The sequence below is a fragment of the Alexandromys fortis genome, unplaced genomic scaffold (assembly GCF_014885135.2).
Source record: "Alexandromys fortis isolate MF-2015 unplaced genomic scaffold, M_Fortis_MF-2015_v1.1 scaffold_90, whole genome shotgun sequence".
Taxonomy (NCBI): domain Eukaryota; kingdom Metazoa; phylum Chordata; class Mammalia; order Rodentia; family Cricetidae; genus Alexandromys; species Alexandromys fortis.
In genome coordinates, this window is record NW_026067985.1 from 3671236 (window position 1) to 3688301 (window position 17066).

Consider the following 17066-nt stretch of genomic DNA (forward strand, 5'->3'; position numbering starts at 1 on the left):
AAATAAACATCCAGGCTTTAGCAGTAATTCCATCTCTTTATTTTGGGGGAGAAATAAAGCCAGTCTACACAACTACTCCAGAAGGGAGCAAAAGGGAAGTCATTCAAAACAGCAAAGAAGGCTATCCTGCCTTCAAGTCATCCACGGAAGGTCGAGTCCACATCAGACTTCCTCAGAGTTAGACACATCTGCTCTTCCAAAGACGTGCTACAGCATGTAAGGGCGGTAACACCCACACCGTGTAAAAACCTGCACAAAAATGTGCCTCACAATGGACTTGTAAACAGAGTATAAAGAACTCGCAAAACCCACTTAGCAATTCACTTTTTATTGTTTACTTTGTTTTGTGTGTGGGTGCTTTGCCTATATGTACCTTTGCCTATATGTCTGTGTACCACATGCATGGCTGGTACTGGCAGAGGCCGGATGGGGGAGTTAGAGCCTCTGGACCTGGAGATACAGAAGGCTGTGAGCCAGCATGTGTGTGCTGGGAACTAAACCCAGGGCCTCTGCAAGGGCAGCCAGTGCTCTTAATGCTGAAGCATTTCTCCAGCTCCTATAACTCAATTAAAAAAAAAAACGGGCAAAAGATTTAAGTAAGCCCTTTACCAAGAAATATTTCTAGATGGCCTGTGAGAGATGCTTAGCAGTAAATCCCCAGAGACACAAACCTAAGTCACAGGATACCGCTGTACACTCACTGAGTGGCTAACATGGAAAACCTCAGACCAGGCATAGTGAGGATGCATGAACAATCTGTGGTACACGGAGTCAAAGTAATGTAGCACAGTAATAAAACACGCTGTGGACATATGCTTCCACATGGGTGAATCTCAAGATAAGGATGTTGAGTGAAAGAATTCACGCACAAAGGATCATTTATGTAACATCCTAGTAAATACTAACTAGGGCTGGACAGATGCTGCAGCCATTCAGAACACTTTCTGTGTTTGTAGAAGACCCAAGTTCAGTTAGCAGCACCCATAGCAGGTGGCTCATAACTGCCAGAAACTCCAGTTCCCGGGGTTCTGATATCCTCTTCTGGCCTCCGTGGGAACTGCACACACACACACACACACACACACACACACACACACACACACACATTTATTGGGCCAGGTTGCTTGTGACAAAAGCCAGGGAGGAGGGGCTGAAGGGGCACAATGGAGCTTTGGTCAGCAGAGGATCTGTTTATTATCACTGGGATGATTGTTTTACATACATATGTAGATTAATTTAAAGTTATTCCCAGTGTCAGAGGCGGGAACATAACAGACACGTAGCCGGGCAGTGGTGGCGCACGCCTTTAATCCCAGCACTCGGGAGGCAGAGGAAGGTGAGTTCGAGACCAGCCTGATCTAGCTAGTTCCAGGACAGGCTCCAAAACCACAGAGAAACCCTGTCTCGAAAAACCAAAAAAAAAAAAAAACCAAAAACAAAAACAAAAACAGACACGTACATATACCTACACACTCAGAGGACATAATCAGGAATTTCAGAAGAGAGACACATGTGGTCATGGAGGACAGGAAATGTATGTGGCAAGGAATCAGAGAACTAGTAGTTAAAAAGACAAGACACTTTAAGCCGGGCAGTGGTGGCACATGCTTTTAAACTTGGTGCTCGGGAGGAAGAGGGAGATGGAACATTAAGTTTGAGGCTGGCCTGGTCTACAGAGTTGGTTCCAGGATGGCCAGCACTACAGAGTGAGACCTTGTCTCAAAACAACAACAACAACACAAAGACACTTCTTTGCTCACCATATTGGCCAAATAACCGAGAAACTCTATTTCTGCAAGTTTATCTCCCTTTTCCTGGCAGTGCACTCTGAGGGCTCACACAAGGCCAGGTCTTTCTTTGGAAATTTTAAAAATTATTACTATTTTATGTATATGGATGTTTTACCTTCATGTTATAATTACATGCATGCCTGTATGTATGGGGACCAGAAGAAGGCACTGGATCCCTGGAACTAAAGTTACAGACAGTTGTGAGCCTCCATGTGGGTGCTGGGAATTGAACCCAGGTCCTCTGGAAGAGTAGCCCGTGCTCTGAGCCACTGAGCCAGCTCCTCAGCCCAAAGCACTTATTTAAATAAAAAAAAAGATTATTTTGGTTATTTTAACAGAGGTGGCTGTGGAGATGGGAAATGGTGAGTCCTTCACGGACAGACACGGGTTTCTTGGCAGCCTGAGTTGTATCTGAAGGAGGAACTAGGATTCTAGGTAATGTTTAATGTCCTGCCTTTTGCTTATCTGCATTAAGAAAAGCATGTTTTGAAAATGCTATGACATCTGGGAAAGTGATAGGAATTCACTGTGGTTTGAGTCGTGAACACCCCTCCCCACTCTAAAGCCCCTGTGGCAGAGGCTGTTGTAACTAGGAGTGGTGTGCCTGGGGAGGCAGAGCCAGCAGGAGGCCCTGGGTCATGGGTTCATGCTCCAAAGGGTGTCGTGGAACTTCACCTCCCTCTAATTTTCTCTCTTGCTCCTTGGGGATGAAGGGAGAAGTCTGTCTCCACCACACACTGCTGTTATGAACTGTTACCTCATCAAAAGGGCCAACCATCGACTGAAAACCCCCAAGCTGTGAGCCAGACATTTTCTCCATATACGGTTATTATTTCAGATATTACAGGGGCAGAAATCTAACATGGAAACCACTATGAAATTCATAATCTAAAAGCTAACTACAATAAAAATGGTGCTATCTCTTGGTATATGTAAGTGTGTGTGTGTGTGTGTGTGTGTGTGTGTGTGTGTGTGTGTGTATGTGCATTTTCCTGGAGAAGGGCATCAGCAAGCTGTTTCTTATTACCGCGTGATTCTCCATGGTTATCTCTGACAGACAATATGGAGAATCTGAAAAGAAACCGTGTGTGTGCGTGTGTGCGTGCGTGTGTGTACATGTTCAAGTGGGTGTAGATGTGCTCGGCCATGTCTGTACAAGTAGAGGCAGGAGACCAGTAAAGGTCTGCCCCTCAACTGCTTCTCCGTCTAACTTTGGAGACACGGTCTTACACTGAACCCAGAGCGCATCACTTCAGTCAGGCTGGCTGGCTAGTGAGCCCCAGTGTGCCTCTTGTCTCTGTCTCCACCTTGTAATCCCACAGCTGGGATTACAAATCCATGCCACCATGCCTGGTTGGTTATGTAGGTTCTAGGGGGATCAAAGGGAGGTCTTCATGATTATACAACCAACAATACACCGACTGGGTCATCTCCTCAGCCCTAAAAAGACCACTTTTAATAATATAACATTTAAAAAACATTTATTTCATTTTGTAAATTGTATACATGCATGTGTCTGTGTGTGGGTTTGTACACATGTGTGCAGTGCCAGTGGAGGCCAGAAGAGGGCACCCAACCTCCTGGAGCTGGAATCACAGGTGGATGGAAGCTGTCCTATGGGGGTGTAGAAACAGAACTCAGGACTTCTGCAAGAGCAGTACATGTTCCTAACCACTAAGCCATCTCTCTAGCCATATCATGTACTATTTTCTTACTTGCGTGTTTTCTTCCTTTTGTGTTCTTACAAAGATAGTAAAATTTCACCATAGAAAACATCACTTGTTCCTATTTTTTGTAGGTGGAAGGTATGCATAGAACCTTAGGTCACAGAGATGTGCACAGTACCTCTTGCTGTGTGGCACGGAACCCACAGTGTTGCTCAGGGTCATTGTGGCAGCAATCTCTTTTCGCTCGCAATCCGAGTCTCCCGCACCTGTGGACAGAAGGGTAAAATATATAAATATATAAAAATATATAATTCTTTGAAGAGAAAAAAAAAATATATATATATAATTCTGCCGGGCGATGGTGGCGCACGCCTTTAATCCCAGTACTCGGGAGGCAGAGGCAGGCGGATCTCTGTGAGTTCGAGACCAGCCTGGTCTACAGAGCTAGTGCCAGGACAGGCTCCAAAGCCACAGAGAAACCCTGTCTCGAAAAAACAAAACAAAAAAAACTATATATATATATAATTCTAGGAGAAAAGCGACGGAGGAAGTAATTAAAGCTGGATGTGGTGGCAGACATTTGGGGTCCCCGCAACTCCGGAGGGTGGGGACCGCGGATGGCTGGAGTACAGGAGCTTGACGCCTGTCTGTTCCACCTAATGAGACCTATGTCACTTGTTAAAAACAAATGAGGTGGTATTCTAAATGTTTACAAAAATAACATAAAACACTTATTGTCCTGCACGGACAACAGATGTAGAAGATCAATCTTCACCATGGGCGACTTAGATTCCCACAAGATGAACACTTGTGACACTAGGCTTGGTGTACATGGAGGAGGAGCCTCAGATCTGTAAGCATTCTACCCACCTGGTGCAAGAGATGGCTTAGCAGTTAAGAACTCGTCTGCCGAAGTAGGGTTCCCAGCACCCACGTGGCAGCTCATAAACATCTGTGATTCCAGTTCCAGGAGCTCTGATACCTTCTAGTCTCCTTGGGCACTGGACACACACAGTGCACAGACACGCATGCAGACTAAACACTCATACACATAAAACAAAAAGAAACCAATTTCAAAAAAAAGAAAAAGAACAAAATCTGACTAAAAACAACTAAATGTGCATGGGAATAACGCCGACCCCTGACTGGCAGTGTGCGGCACTAATCTGGCAGCACTGGTGACGTCCCTGGCTCTGGGCAGGGCTGGGGATTTCAGTGGCTTCTGCGGTTCCATCTCTGTCCCTTTCCAGACTCGTCTGTAACCAACGGCCCACATTTCCACATTAACTATTAGTTTTAAATTATGTATTAAAGAAATACATGACCAATGTAGAAACAATTTTAGAAGCTTTTTAAAAAAAATTCCTAATCCAGAGCCTGGGAGATGGCTCAGCTGGTAAAGTGCTTGCGAGCGAGGGGACACGAGTTCTCTGCATAGCCCAAGGACGTGCATAAAAACAAAACAAAAACAAACAAACTTGGGTGTGGTAGTTTTTAATGCCCGAGCTGAGGAGGCAGAGGCAGGCTGACCAGCCAGCCTAGCTGAACTGGTGCACTGTCAGCCGGTGAGAGACTCAAAACAAGGCAATCAATACTGTGGAATGCTAGCCAAGGGGTTCTCTGGCCTCCACATGTACCTCCCCCCCCCCACTCACACACAGAATACACACAGCATCCACCACCCTTACTAACAACGGGCTTTCCTTTCTCCAAGTCCATATTTATTTTTTCGTGCCTGCATTTTTGATATGTAGCTAACACCAGCATAGAACCTCTTCTTCAGACTCTTGGCTTTGCCATCTCACTGAACACTGTTCTCAAAGGTTGCCTAAGGACGGCTCCGGGTCCGTTTCATTAAAAAGGTCTCCATTCCCTTGCAGTCTTTATTCCTTTATACTGGAGGCGGTAAACTTCAGATTGGTTCTGGGCATGCAAACCTACGTCATCATGCTCGTGTGAGAGAGGCTTTAGCCCCTCGGTCATCTCTCCAGGCCCAGAGCAAGTCTTTGTTTTCTTCAGAGGGAGATCTCACTAGGCAGCCTTGGCTGGACTGGAGCTCCCCATGTAGACCAGGCTGGCCTCAAACTCACTGCGATCTGCCTGTCTTTGCCTCCTGAGGGTTGGGATTAAAGGTCTGCACACCACCCCTGGCCTGGGAGTAGGTTTTTAAGCCTGGAGACCTCGCAAGAAGAAACACAAACAGCTAGAAGAAATATCTCAGCTTCCATCTCTGGCTTTGTACCCCTCTTGCTGTGGATATACCAAGTCTCCTCTGGTGCCTCCATTTAGGATCCACAGTTTTTGTTTGTTTGTTTGATGATTTCTGTCATTCCCTCTGATTTTTTCTGTGCCTTGTTTTAGATTAGCCAGAGCCTGCTTGCGTTCAGCATGAGATTTCACTTAATCACCAAGACATCAGTAACTCCATCGCTAATCTCCCCCCACTATTCTAGTCTGACTGTAGCCTCTATGAGCCTCTATGAGTGTGTGTGTATGTGAGTGTGTATGTGTGTATATGCATGTGGAGGGCTGAGTTCGATGTCAGGTGTCTTAATCACTTCTGATCTATCTATCTATCTATCAATCATCTATCTATCTATCTATCTATCTATCTATCTATCAATCATCTATCTATCTATCTATCTATCTATCTATCTATCATCTGTCTGTCTGAGACAAGGTCAGGAGCTCACTGATGGGAGTGGCTGGTTGCTCAGTGAGCTCCAGGGAGTGCCTGTCTTCCTCCCCAGCACTAGGGTTACAGGCACACCACACACACACACACACACACACACACACACACACACACACACACCCCGCTAGTCTTTGCTGTGGATAGAGAGTGAGCACTTTACTGACTGAGCCACCACCACCCTGGTCTGGCCTCTAACTTTAACTCTTTGCTGCAGTGCTAAACAAACAGACAAACCCACTCTCGAGTATCTGGAGCACGCTCAGAGCAAGGTACACCTTCGAGTTCACTTCCTGGTTGAGCTGTGTCTTCACATTCTCACTCAAAAACCTGCCTGACTGAAACAGAGCCCCCGCATCTAATCTGCTCATTTCAACCGAGAAGCTCACTGGTATTTGGTGTTTCCCAGGTTATTACAACAATATTTTTAGAAACCCACAGCCTTCACTTTCCCGCCCTCTGTGCTAGGCAAACACTAGGCAGCACTTGTCTCCTTCCACTTCCTGGTTCCTGACAGTTCACGAGAACAGGCTCATACAACGTGTGCTCTTTTAGAACCGGCTTCTTCCATGTACTATAGGCCAGCATGTAGCATGAACCCGCATTTCCTGTCTGGTCACGCAGCGTTAAATGTGAGCACACCACAGTTGCCTGTCCACAGATCGGCCGATGGACACTGGGCCGTATGCACCTGTTGGCTATTGTGGATGATGGCAGTTTAGTCATTGGCGCCCACACTTTTGAGTGGCCTTCTGTTTTCATTTCTCCTGAGTACACACTCAGGGCTGGACTAGCTGGGTTCTTTGGCCTCAGTGAATAGCTGATGATCCATGAAAACCTCCACCAATCTCCTCCTGCCCAATTCAACCAGAACCAAAAATGAGAATCCAAACCCACCCTCCTCTCCAAACATGATTAGATGTATTTTCCCCAGGGAGGACTTCACTTTGAGCATTAGTGACGTGCGCATTATCATCTTCCTTCCTCAACCTCTCACAACCTTAAATGTCTCGTGGCCAGTGATGGCTGAGAACAGTGCCAAGAATGTTGCCTTTCAAGTCTCGGGGCCCTTGGGTCAACTAAACAATCTGGCTAGCTTAGCACAGCTCTCATCAGCGAGACAACAACTGAAATAACACGGTTTACTCTTGTTCCTCGGATATGGAAGCCGTCCAGTGACGGGAAGTCAGCGAGTAGCTTGTTCACAGGCCTTGTGGAAAAAAGAAGAAACAGAGAAATCGAGAAGAGAAACAGCATGTCCAGGACTTCCCTTCCCAGAAACCTGGAGGCTGATTCACTGGGGCTCTCGATTGCTTTGCCATTTTTAAAAAAGATTTACTTATTTTTACTTTTCTGTGCACTGGTGTTTTGCCTGCATATATGTCTGTGCAAGGGCGCCAGATCCCTTGGAACTGAAGTTACAGACAGTTGTGAGCCGCCATATGGGTGCTGGGAATTGAACCCAGGTCCTCTGGAAGAGCAGCCATGCTCTAAACCTCTGAGCCATCTCTCCAGCCCCTACCTTGACATGTTTTAATCATATCACTTCTGAGACAAACCAGGAGCCAGTGAAGCTGAAACCCCACGGTATTTCAACATCAAGGAAGGAAAGAAGAGTCAGTCTTCACTCTGGAATACCAGCCACCTCCCTCCTTCCTTTCTTCCTCTCCCTCTCTTCTCCTTCCCTTCTCTCTTCTCCCTTCCTTCATTCCTTGAATATGCTGAATCTCAGGAACTTAACTGTTACCCCACACCTGTACATGGCTTTCCTCAAACTAAAACCCAGAATTTCTTATTTCCCAGCCCAGAACGTTTTCCCTGAACTGCACGCCCAAGTCGTCATGCTTTGGAGGACAATCCAGAACACTTCAGTGTCACGTCAGATGGGGTTCCTGGTCATGTGCGTCCCTGAGGTGCACAATACATATGTATTCAGTACTTCAGCCTACAGAGTGGAGAAATTCGGGGACATCATTAACTTAAGAACAGGGCTGGAGAGGTGGGCTCAGTGGTTAAGAGCAGATACTGGGTTTGGTTCTCAGCACCCACATCAGGTGGCTCACAACTTCCTCTAACTCCAGCTCCAGGGGATCCTATGACTCTCATACACACATACTCACATGTGTGTTTGTGAGTACATACACACATATGAATGTAAATAATTTAAAATAAATCTTTAAAAAGGAATATAAATATCTCACATATATGCCCAGAGGGCTTGAGATGTGATTGGATAGCCAAACACTTGTCAAGTGCGTACAAGGTCCTGGGGTCATCTCTTAGCACAACACAACAAATGGGGTATGGTCAGAGGGTCTTGGAGGGGACCGGCAACTTTGGGTTCACAATGAAGCCAGTCTCTTAAAATAACTGTTATTCATCTCTTGCTTTCAGAGGGTGGGCCAAGGCATTGGAGGACTGGAGGATTGGGGCATTAGAGAGAGTCAGATGTCAGAGGGCGGCTGGGGCGTTAAGAGAGAGGGCTGAGGCATCAAAGAGTGGGATAGGGCAGCAGAAGGTAGATAGGCATCAGAGGGTGGGGTGGGCATCAGAGGGTGGGGTGGGCATCAGAGAGTGGGGTGGGCATCAGAGGATAGGATGGGCATCAGAGGGTGGGATGGGCATCAGAGGGTGGGATGGGCATCAGAGGGGGGTGGGCATCAGAGGAGTCAGGGTTTTTTCAGAGTTGGAATTGGTGGTGTGGGTCACTGCGCCCCTATGCCTGCCCCTCAGCCTAGGTGCAGACTTGGAGAGAGTCACCCACCAAGAAAATCACAGAAAACTCGTTCTACTAGCTGCTGCGCCTGTCCACCACCAATAATTGTTACTCTGAGGTAAGAAAACTGCTTTTTTGTGGCTCTTATATTTTGGCAATGAAACCAGACAATAGTTAACTTTTATACCACCAAGATCATATAGTGCAGGGTACCTGTGTGTCAAAGCACCCGAGAGCCACCTCAAGAGTGTGGCAGAGGTGCCCACGTTTATTGATTCATCATGATAAGGATAACCTTTAGCCTACTTCTGGGAGAACTGACATTAAATTAAATAACCAAGATTCTTCCCTTTCCTTCTTAAGACTAACGTCTATATCTCTGTGTTAAAAACAAAAGACAAAGAAACAAAAATCAATAAAACAAAACAGTTGATTGTTCTGATTGACTGGACTGGTAAACAGAGGGGAGAAGCCAGGCTCCTTAGATTCCTTAACTTCAGTATTTTTATTTTGAGTATATGAGTGTTTTGCCTATGGATATGTCTGTGTATCACACGTGTGGCTGGTTGGTGCCCATGGACATCAGAAGAGTGTATCATTTCCCCTGAAGCTGGAGCTACAGACAGTTGTGAGCAGCAATACAGGTGCTAGGAATTGAACCTGGGTCCTCTGGAAGAGCAGCAAGTGCTCTAAACCACTAGGCCACTTCTCCTGCCTAGATCATCATGAACACAGAGTAACTCTGTACTGTCTGCTATTTGAGAGGAGGCCAAAAACTTGAGATCGATGCTATATCTAGCTCTACGTAGGTCTTAAAGCAAGGTGAAGGGGTTGGAGATATGGGCCATAAGTTAAGAGCACATGCTTCTCTTGCAAAGGAAGGACCTGGGTTTAAAAGGACCTGGGCTTGGTTTCCAGTGCCCCTCTCAGGTGGCTCACAACCTGTAACTCCAGTTCTATCTGGCGCCCTCTTCTGGCTTCTCTGGCACTGCACTCATGTGATACACATACAGACGAGCAGGCACATGTGACAGACATACAGATGAGCAGGCATATATGCACAAATAAAAGAAAATCAAGAACAGCACAAATATGGTATTCATCTGGTCTTATAAATTCCAAAATGTTCTAATAGATTTGACCAAACTGTAGTCTTCATTATATACTACAAATTTAATGATATATAGCTATCAAATATATAATATGAAAACTTTCAATGATCACAAAATACAATAATAATACAGCCAACATCTCTCAAATTTGATTAACATTTATCCATACCCATTGTCAACAATATACAGATCCCGGATTCTTTAGAACACTTACTTGTATTTGGTTATTTGGTTAATTCATTTACCATATATATATTCATTCACTCAGCAAGTATATTAAATGTCGGTTGTGATCCAGCACTGAGCAAGGTTTAGGTTCTTTCTGCCTGAGGCAGGCTGTATTCTAGCACTTGGTCCTTTACCTGCATGTGTGAGAGTGTGCTCGCGGGCAGCATGCATGCAGGGGGCAGAACAGGATGTCAAGCAGCCTCTGTCACCCTCGGCAGGGTGCTCCAGACACAGTCTCTCACTGACCAGCAAGCACTTGGGATGCTTCTGTCTCTGCCCCACAATGGTGGGGTGACAGCCAACATTTTAAGTGGCTGTTGGGGATTTGAATTCAGGTCTCCATGCTTGAGGAGCAAGTGCTTTTTGTCTACTGAGCTGTCTTCCCGTCCCTGGTGCCTGAGTTCTTGACCGATGGGCTATGGTGCCAGGATGGAACTGTGTAACTGAATGCAGGGCTCACAGAAAACTGTCAACAGTAAAGACAGGTTTCTGTGTGTTCTGTGACCAGAGGTTAAGTCAAACTCAAATGCTAATGAATACAAGTGTCTGGCGGCCCTTACAGTAGAGCACGCTGCCACTGCAGCCATGGTTCTGAACACAGAACAAGTGCACTTTGCACTGTGCATGCTGTTGTACTGTGCAGACTGACGGACACTTCCGGAGATACCTAGGCTCGGACTCAACTGATGCATTACAAACTGCAGTGGGCATATGAAGTTTTGTATTCTTATAGAAGCATTATTGCTGAATACACAAAACGAAGACTTTTGATATTTTCCTACCATAATTCCTAGAATGTAAAATTCAAAAACTCTGGTAGCAAAAAAATAGCCAAATCATCCAGCAGATTAAGTAGACGAGTCTCAAAAGAAGACACGCAAATGGACAGAAAGCACATAAAAAAATGCACAGGATCAGGAGCCATGGGGGAAATGCAAATCAAAACCACGAGGAGATGCCACTTCACTCCAGTAAGAATGGCTATTATCAAAGAGACAAAGACGACAAGAGCTGGGAAGGACGCGCAGGAAAGAGAACCCTTCCTGGCACAATGTGGGTGGGAACACATGAATGCACCTATTCTGCCAGAAGGATGGACATTCCTCTGAAAATTCTATCCTTGTTTGTTGCAGTGCTGTTCACAGCCAACAATGGGGGCGGTCTAAGTGTGCGGCCGCTGATGAACACTCACGCACGTGAAGCTTATACACAAGACAATTTTTCAGCCATGTACAAGGATGACATCCCATCATTGACAATGACGTGGATGGAACTGGAGGTCATTGTAGTAAGTTAAATAAGTCAGGCGGATAGTGACATTATCACTACATGATGTCACTACTGTGGTTTGAACAAGAACGCTCCCCATACACCCATATATTTGAATGCTTGGTCCCAGTTGGTGGAACTGTTTGGGAATGGTTAGGAGGTGTGGCCTTGTTGGAAGAGATGTGCCACCAGGGGCAGGCGTTGAGGATTCAAAGGACTCATGCTATTCTCTGTGTCTGCCTTTCTGCCTCATGGTTGTTGATCAAAATGTAAGTCTCAGCTATTGCTCCAGCACCATACCTGCCTGCCATGCTCCCCACACGATGGCCATGGCTCTAACCCTGAAATTGTAAGCCCCAAACTCTTTTTTGTGTAAGCTTCTTTAGCAGCGATGTCTTACCATAGTGTGCTCACAGGCTGAGGTGTGTAAGGGGGAGGGAGGAATGGACAGAAGTTATGGGTAGGTACTAAGACACAGGTGACTGGGGTTCTAGGAAGCTGTGATGCTGCAGAAAAGGAACTATAAGACCACGGATCAAGTTTCAATAGAGATTATCACTGGTGTTGGAACATGGGCATTTCTATTCTTTTTATCGTTTTGTATCACTTATCTTTCCTCATCAACCACTTGTCACTTCTGCAGGGGACCCTGTTCAAATGTTTACTGTAAGGACTAGGTCGGAATAATCGGGGATGGGTGCAGGGAGGGAGGGCGAGGTATGTCAAACAAAAAAGGTGGCTAAGTGTATTCTTCGTATTCAATATACAGTCAAAATGTCAAAATGACTTCCTTATGCCAAACAAGTGAGATGAATAAATGAATGAGTACTAGTAGCAAAATTTAGGTCCTTGTTATTTTTTAATTTTAAAGATTATTATTTTACATGTATGAGTGTTTTGTCTGAATGCATGGATGTATATCACATGTATACCAGGTGCTTGCAGAGGCCAAAAGAGGCACTGAATTCCCTAGGACCGGAGTTACAGATGGTTGTAAGGTACCATGTGGGTGCTAGGGATGGAACCCAGGTCCTCTGCAACATGTATTCTTAATCACTGAGCCATCCCTCCAGTCTCAGGTGCATCCATACATATATGTAATTTAGGGAATGTTATCAATATATACTTAATTTTGGAAACAGGTTCCCACTATGTAGTCCTGGCTGGCCTGGAACTAACTAGATAGAACAGGCTATTTTGATTTTGATTGGTTTTACACAAAGCCCACACTGATAGGTTTAATCTTTTCTACCTGTAGCTTTCTTTTCAGTTTGTGCTTTAAAAAAAAAAAAGGTATTGAGTGACAAGGGAGGTAGGTCACTGGTTCCTAGCACCTGTGTGACACCAGCAGCTCCCAACCACCTGCAACTCCAGCTACAGGCATCTGATGACCTCTTCTGGCCTCTGTGGGCATTGCACACATGTGGTGCACAGACACTCATACAGATAAAATAAAAACAAACAACTCTTTTTTAAAAGGCATTGTAGGAGCCGGTCAGTGGTGGCTCATGCCTTTAATCCCAGCACTTGGGAGGCAGAGGCAGGTGGATCTCTGTGAGTTTGAGGCCAGCCTGGTCTACAAGAGCTAGTTCCAGGACAGGAACCAAAAGCTACGGAGAAACCCTGTCTCTAAAATAAAAAAATAAAAAAAAAAAAAGGCATTGTAGGACTGTGCTGAAGCCCAGTGATGGAGCATTTCTCTAGTATGGGTGAAGCCTGAGTTTCAGCCCCATTACTGGGAGAAAGGAGAAAAAAGTAAGGTGGAAAGCTGAGGCAGGGGGATTCCTAGAATCTGGGAGTTCTAGAACAGGCTAGGGATCATAGTACGTATTTATCCCCAAAGGCTATGTTATCACTGAGAATTTGTATGGAGATGGCTTTATATTGGAAACTTACAATTAAAACCCAAAACTCCAGGGGCTAACAGGACGGCCCTTTATAATTGCCGTTCAATCCTCAGCTCCTACATAACAAGTCAAGCATACCAGAGTGTTCTGGAATCCCACTGCTGGGGAAGCTGAGGTCCCTGGGGTTCGCTGGCCAACCAGCTTAGCTGAATCAGTAAGTTCCACCTTCCGTGAAAGGCAATTTCAAAAACAATGTGGAGAGCAGTTGGGAACGACACCCATTGTTGACTTCTCCACATGCGTGAGCACATAATGAAAGACTTTGAGACACCTTAGCACTACTGCACCCCCCCATCCTGGGAACCAGGCCTCTAGCATTAGGAGGCACCTTAGCACTACTGCACCCCCCTTCCTGGGAACCAGGTCCCTAGTAACCAGCCACGCGTGCACGGGAGCTTTGAGTACTTTCCATCCCCATTGTAGTCTTTCTCCAATAGACCCGGACCCTGGAACTGGGGTGAGACGACCTGCAGGTGTTCCTCCTTGTAACCGCCATAACATTGATCAAGTAGAGTTAGCTGACCATTGTATGAACTAGTCAAAACAGTTGACAAATGATTTTTGGACTTTCCCTTTGATTCTGTACTACCCCCTCCCTGAATTTGTGTTTTTTTCCTTTAAAAGAGCTTGTAATAGACAAAGCAGGGTCCTTCTCCTCTCGAGGCTGAGGGACCTCTGCCGTGGCAGAATAAAAATTCCTCTTGCTATTGCATCAACCGTGCTGTGAGTGTCTCTTGGGGCGACCTCCTCCTTGGTGGGGCTTTAGGGCCCAACAATACACGGACGTGTACACACATGAAGAAAGCGTTTCTAGGGCTGTCAAGATGGCTTGGTGGGTAGAAGGGCTTGCATCTAAGCCAGAGGACCCAAGTGCAGCTCCTGGGTCCACATGGGGGAGACCCATCCCCACAGTTGTCCTCTGACTTCCACACACGGTATGAGATGAGCTCGTCTATCTCTGCCTCCTCCTCCACTCAATGTACTTCTAAATAAATGTGCAAACAAAAACATTCAACAAAAGTGTAAAGTATTTTTAAAAATAAAAATAAGGGGCCGGAGAGACAGCTTAATGGTTAAGAGTACTTGTCGCTCTGCCAGAGGATCCAGGTTCAGTTCCCAGCACCACATGGTGACTCACACCCATTGCTAACTCCAGTTCCAGGGGATCTGGTGCCCTCTTCTGACCTTCAAGGGTACCAGGCACACGTGTGGTGCACAGATATATATGCAGGCAAAACACTGACACACAAAATGAATAAATCTAATAAAAATTAAAAAACATTAAGACCCTGGAAACTCTTATCTAGTTTCTAATGTTGAAAGGGCATGTCTGTATCTTTAGCCGTGGTTAATTTGGCTTTGCCCAGGCAGATGTGGCAGGGGCTCACAAAGACAGACAGCTGCATGTTGAAGCAGGCCACTTGCTCCCTGCCTTGCTCAGGCAAGCTTGGCTCTCAGGAGATGGAGGAAATATTATGAGTATGTGGGGAAAGGTCTGTATCTGGGGTGTGTGGGCATGTGACTGTGGAGACCAGAGTGTTTGATCTCCTGGAGCAGGAACTGCCAGCAGTTGTGAGCCAGTTGATTGAACTTGTATTCTCTGAAAGAGCAGCAAGCATCCTTTACCACCGAGCCATCTCTCCAGCCCATGGAAATGCCTTTTTGAAAAGCAGTTAAGCCAGGAGGTGGTGGCACACGCCTTTAATCCCAGCACTTGGGAGGCAGAGGCACGCGGATCTCTGTGAGAGTTCAAGGCCAGCCTGATCTACAAGAGCTAGTTCTAGGACAGGCTCCAAAAGCCACAGAGAAACCCGTCTCGAAAAACAAAAAAACAAACAAACAAAAACAAAAACAAAAAAAAAAAGAAAAGCAGTTAAGACATAGAAAGTTAACAGAAAAGTGTTTTTTAAAAATTAGGGGGATGACCCACACTGGAGCACAGGACTGAGCTCCCAAGGTCCCAATGAGGAGCAGAAGGAGGGAGAACATGAGCAAGGAAGTCAGGACCACGAGGGGTGCACCCACCCACTGAGACAGTGGGGCTGATCTATTGGGAGCTCACCAAGGCCAGCTGGACTGTGACTGAAAAAGCATGGGATAAAACATGGCGAACAATGAGGGCTGATGAGAAGCCAAGGACAATGGCAGGGGGTTTTGATCCTACTTCATGTTCTGGCTTTGTGGGAGCCTAGCCAGTTTGGATGTTCACCTTCCTAGACATGGATGGAGGGGGGAGGACCTTGGACTTTCCACAGGGCAGGGAACCCTGACTGCTCTTTGGACTGGAGAGGGAGGGGGAGAGGAGTGGGGGGAGGAGGAGAGGAGGGGGGGGAGGGGGAGAAGGGTGGAAGGAGGGGGAGGAAAATGGGAGGCTGGGAGGAGGCGGAAACTTTTTTTTTCTTTTTCTCAATAAAAAATTAAAAAAAATTAGGGGGATGGAGAGACAGCTCAGTCATTAAGAATACTGGTTGTTCTTCTAAAAGGCCTGGGTTTGATTCCCAGCACCCACATGGTAGTTCACAATCACCTGTAACTCCAGTTCCAGAGGACCCAATGTCTTCTTCTGGCCCCAACAGGCGGCAAGCATGTATGTGTCCATAGACATACATGCAAGCAAAATACCCATATACATACAATAAAATATTTTTAACGGATAAGTTAAAAACATTTATTTTCTAAAGTCAGTGGTCCTGTTGCAATGTTCTGCAACAAGTTCTTCTTACATGAACTTCGAGGGGTGAGAGAGACTAAGGAACTGAGCACAGCTAATACACAGCAGAGAGACAGCAATGTACAGTAAAGAGCTGGACATCAGCCTTTACCCTGGACACAGAAGACACAGAAGCTCAAAATGACGCCTGAAGTGAACTCGAGCACACTGAATCTTCTAGCTTCATCCATCACCCACTGGCTCCCCAGATGTCGTTCTCTCAACACAGAGGGGTCTGAGGACATCACCCTACTACTCAGAAACCACGGAGATCCTCCAAAACCCATAATGAACACTGGATACTACTGAGCCATGGTTTCAATTCAAATTCACTGCTTCCTGAGCGCACCTTGGATGTGTGGGTCCTCCCTGAGCACCCCTTGGATGTGCGGATCCTCCCTGAGCACACCTCGGATGTGCTGGTCCTACCTGAGCATCCCTTGGATGTGTGGGTCCTCCCTGAGCACCCCTTGGATGTATGGGTCCTCCCTAAGTACACCTCAGATGTGTGGGTCCTCCCTGAGCATCCCTCAGATGTGCGGGTCCTCCCTGAGCATCCCTCAGATGTGCGGGTCCTCCCTGAGCACTCCTCGGATATGCAGGTCCTCTCTGAGCACCCCTTGGATATGCGGGTCCTCCCTTGAGCACCCCTTGGATGTGTGGGTCCTCCCTGAGTACACCTCAGATGTGTGGGTCCTCCCTGAGTACACCTCAGATGTGCGGGTCCTCCCTGAGCACTCCTCGGATATGCAGGTCCTCTCTGAGCACCCCTTGGATATGCGGGTCCTCCCTTGAGCACCCCTTGGATGTGTGGGTCCTCCCTGAGTACACCTCAGATGTGTGGGTCCTCCCTGAGTACACCTCAGATGTGCGGGTCCTCCCTGAGCACTCCTCGGATATGCAGGTCCTCTCTGAGCACCCCTTGGATATGCGGGTCCTCCCTTGAGCACCCCTTGGATGTGTGGGTCCTCCCTG

General features: G+C 46.5%; 1 protein-coding gene across 1 annotated transcript in view; it reads right to left on the reverse strand.

Moving 5' to 3' along the window:
* Taok3 (TAO kinase 3) overlaps positions 1–17066 on the reverse strand; it is a 176904-nt gene that overhangs the window by 98030 nt on the left and 61808 nt on the right. The window contains exon 3 of the mRNA XM_050158923.1: positions 3636–3723. The gene's annotated coding sequence lies outside the window, so the exon portion shown is untranslated. The remainder of the gene's footprint in view (positions 1–3635; positions 3724–17066) is intronic.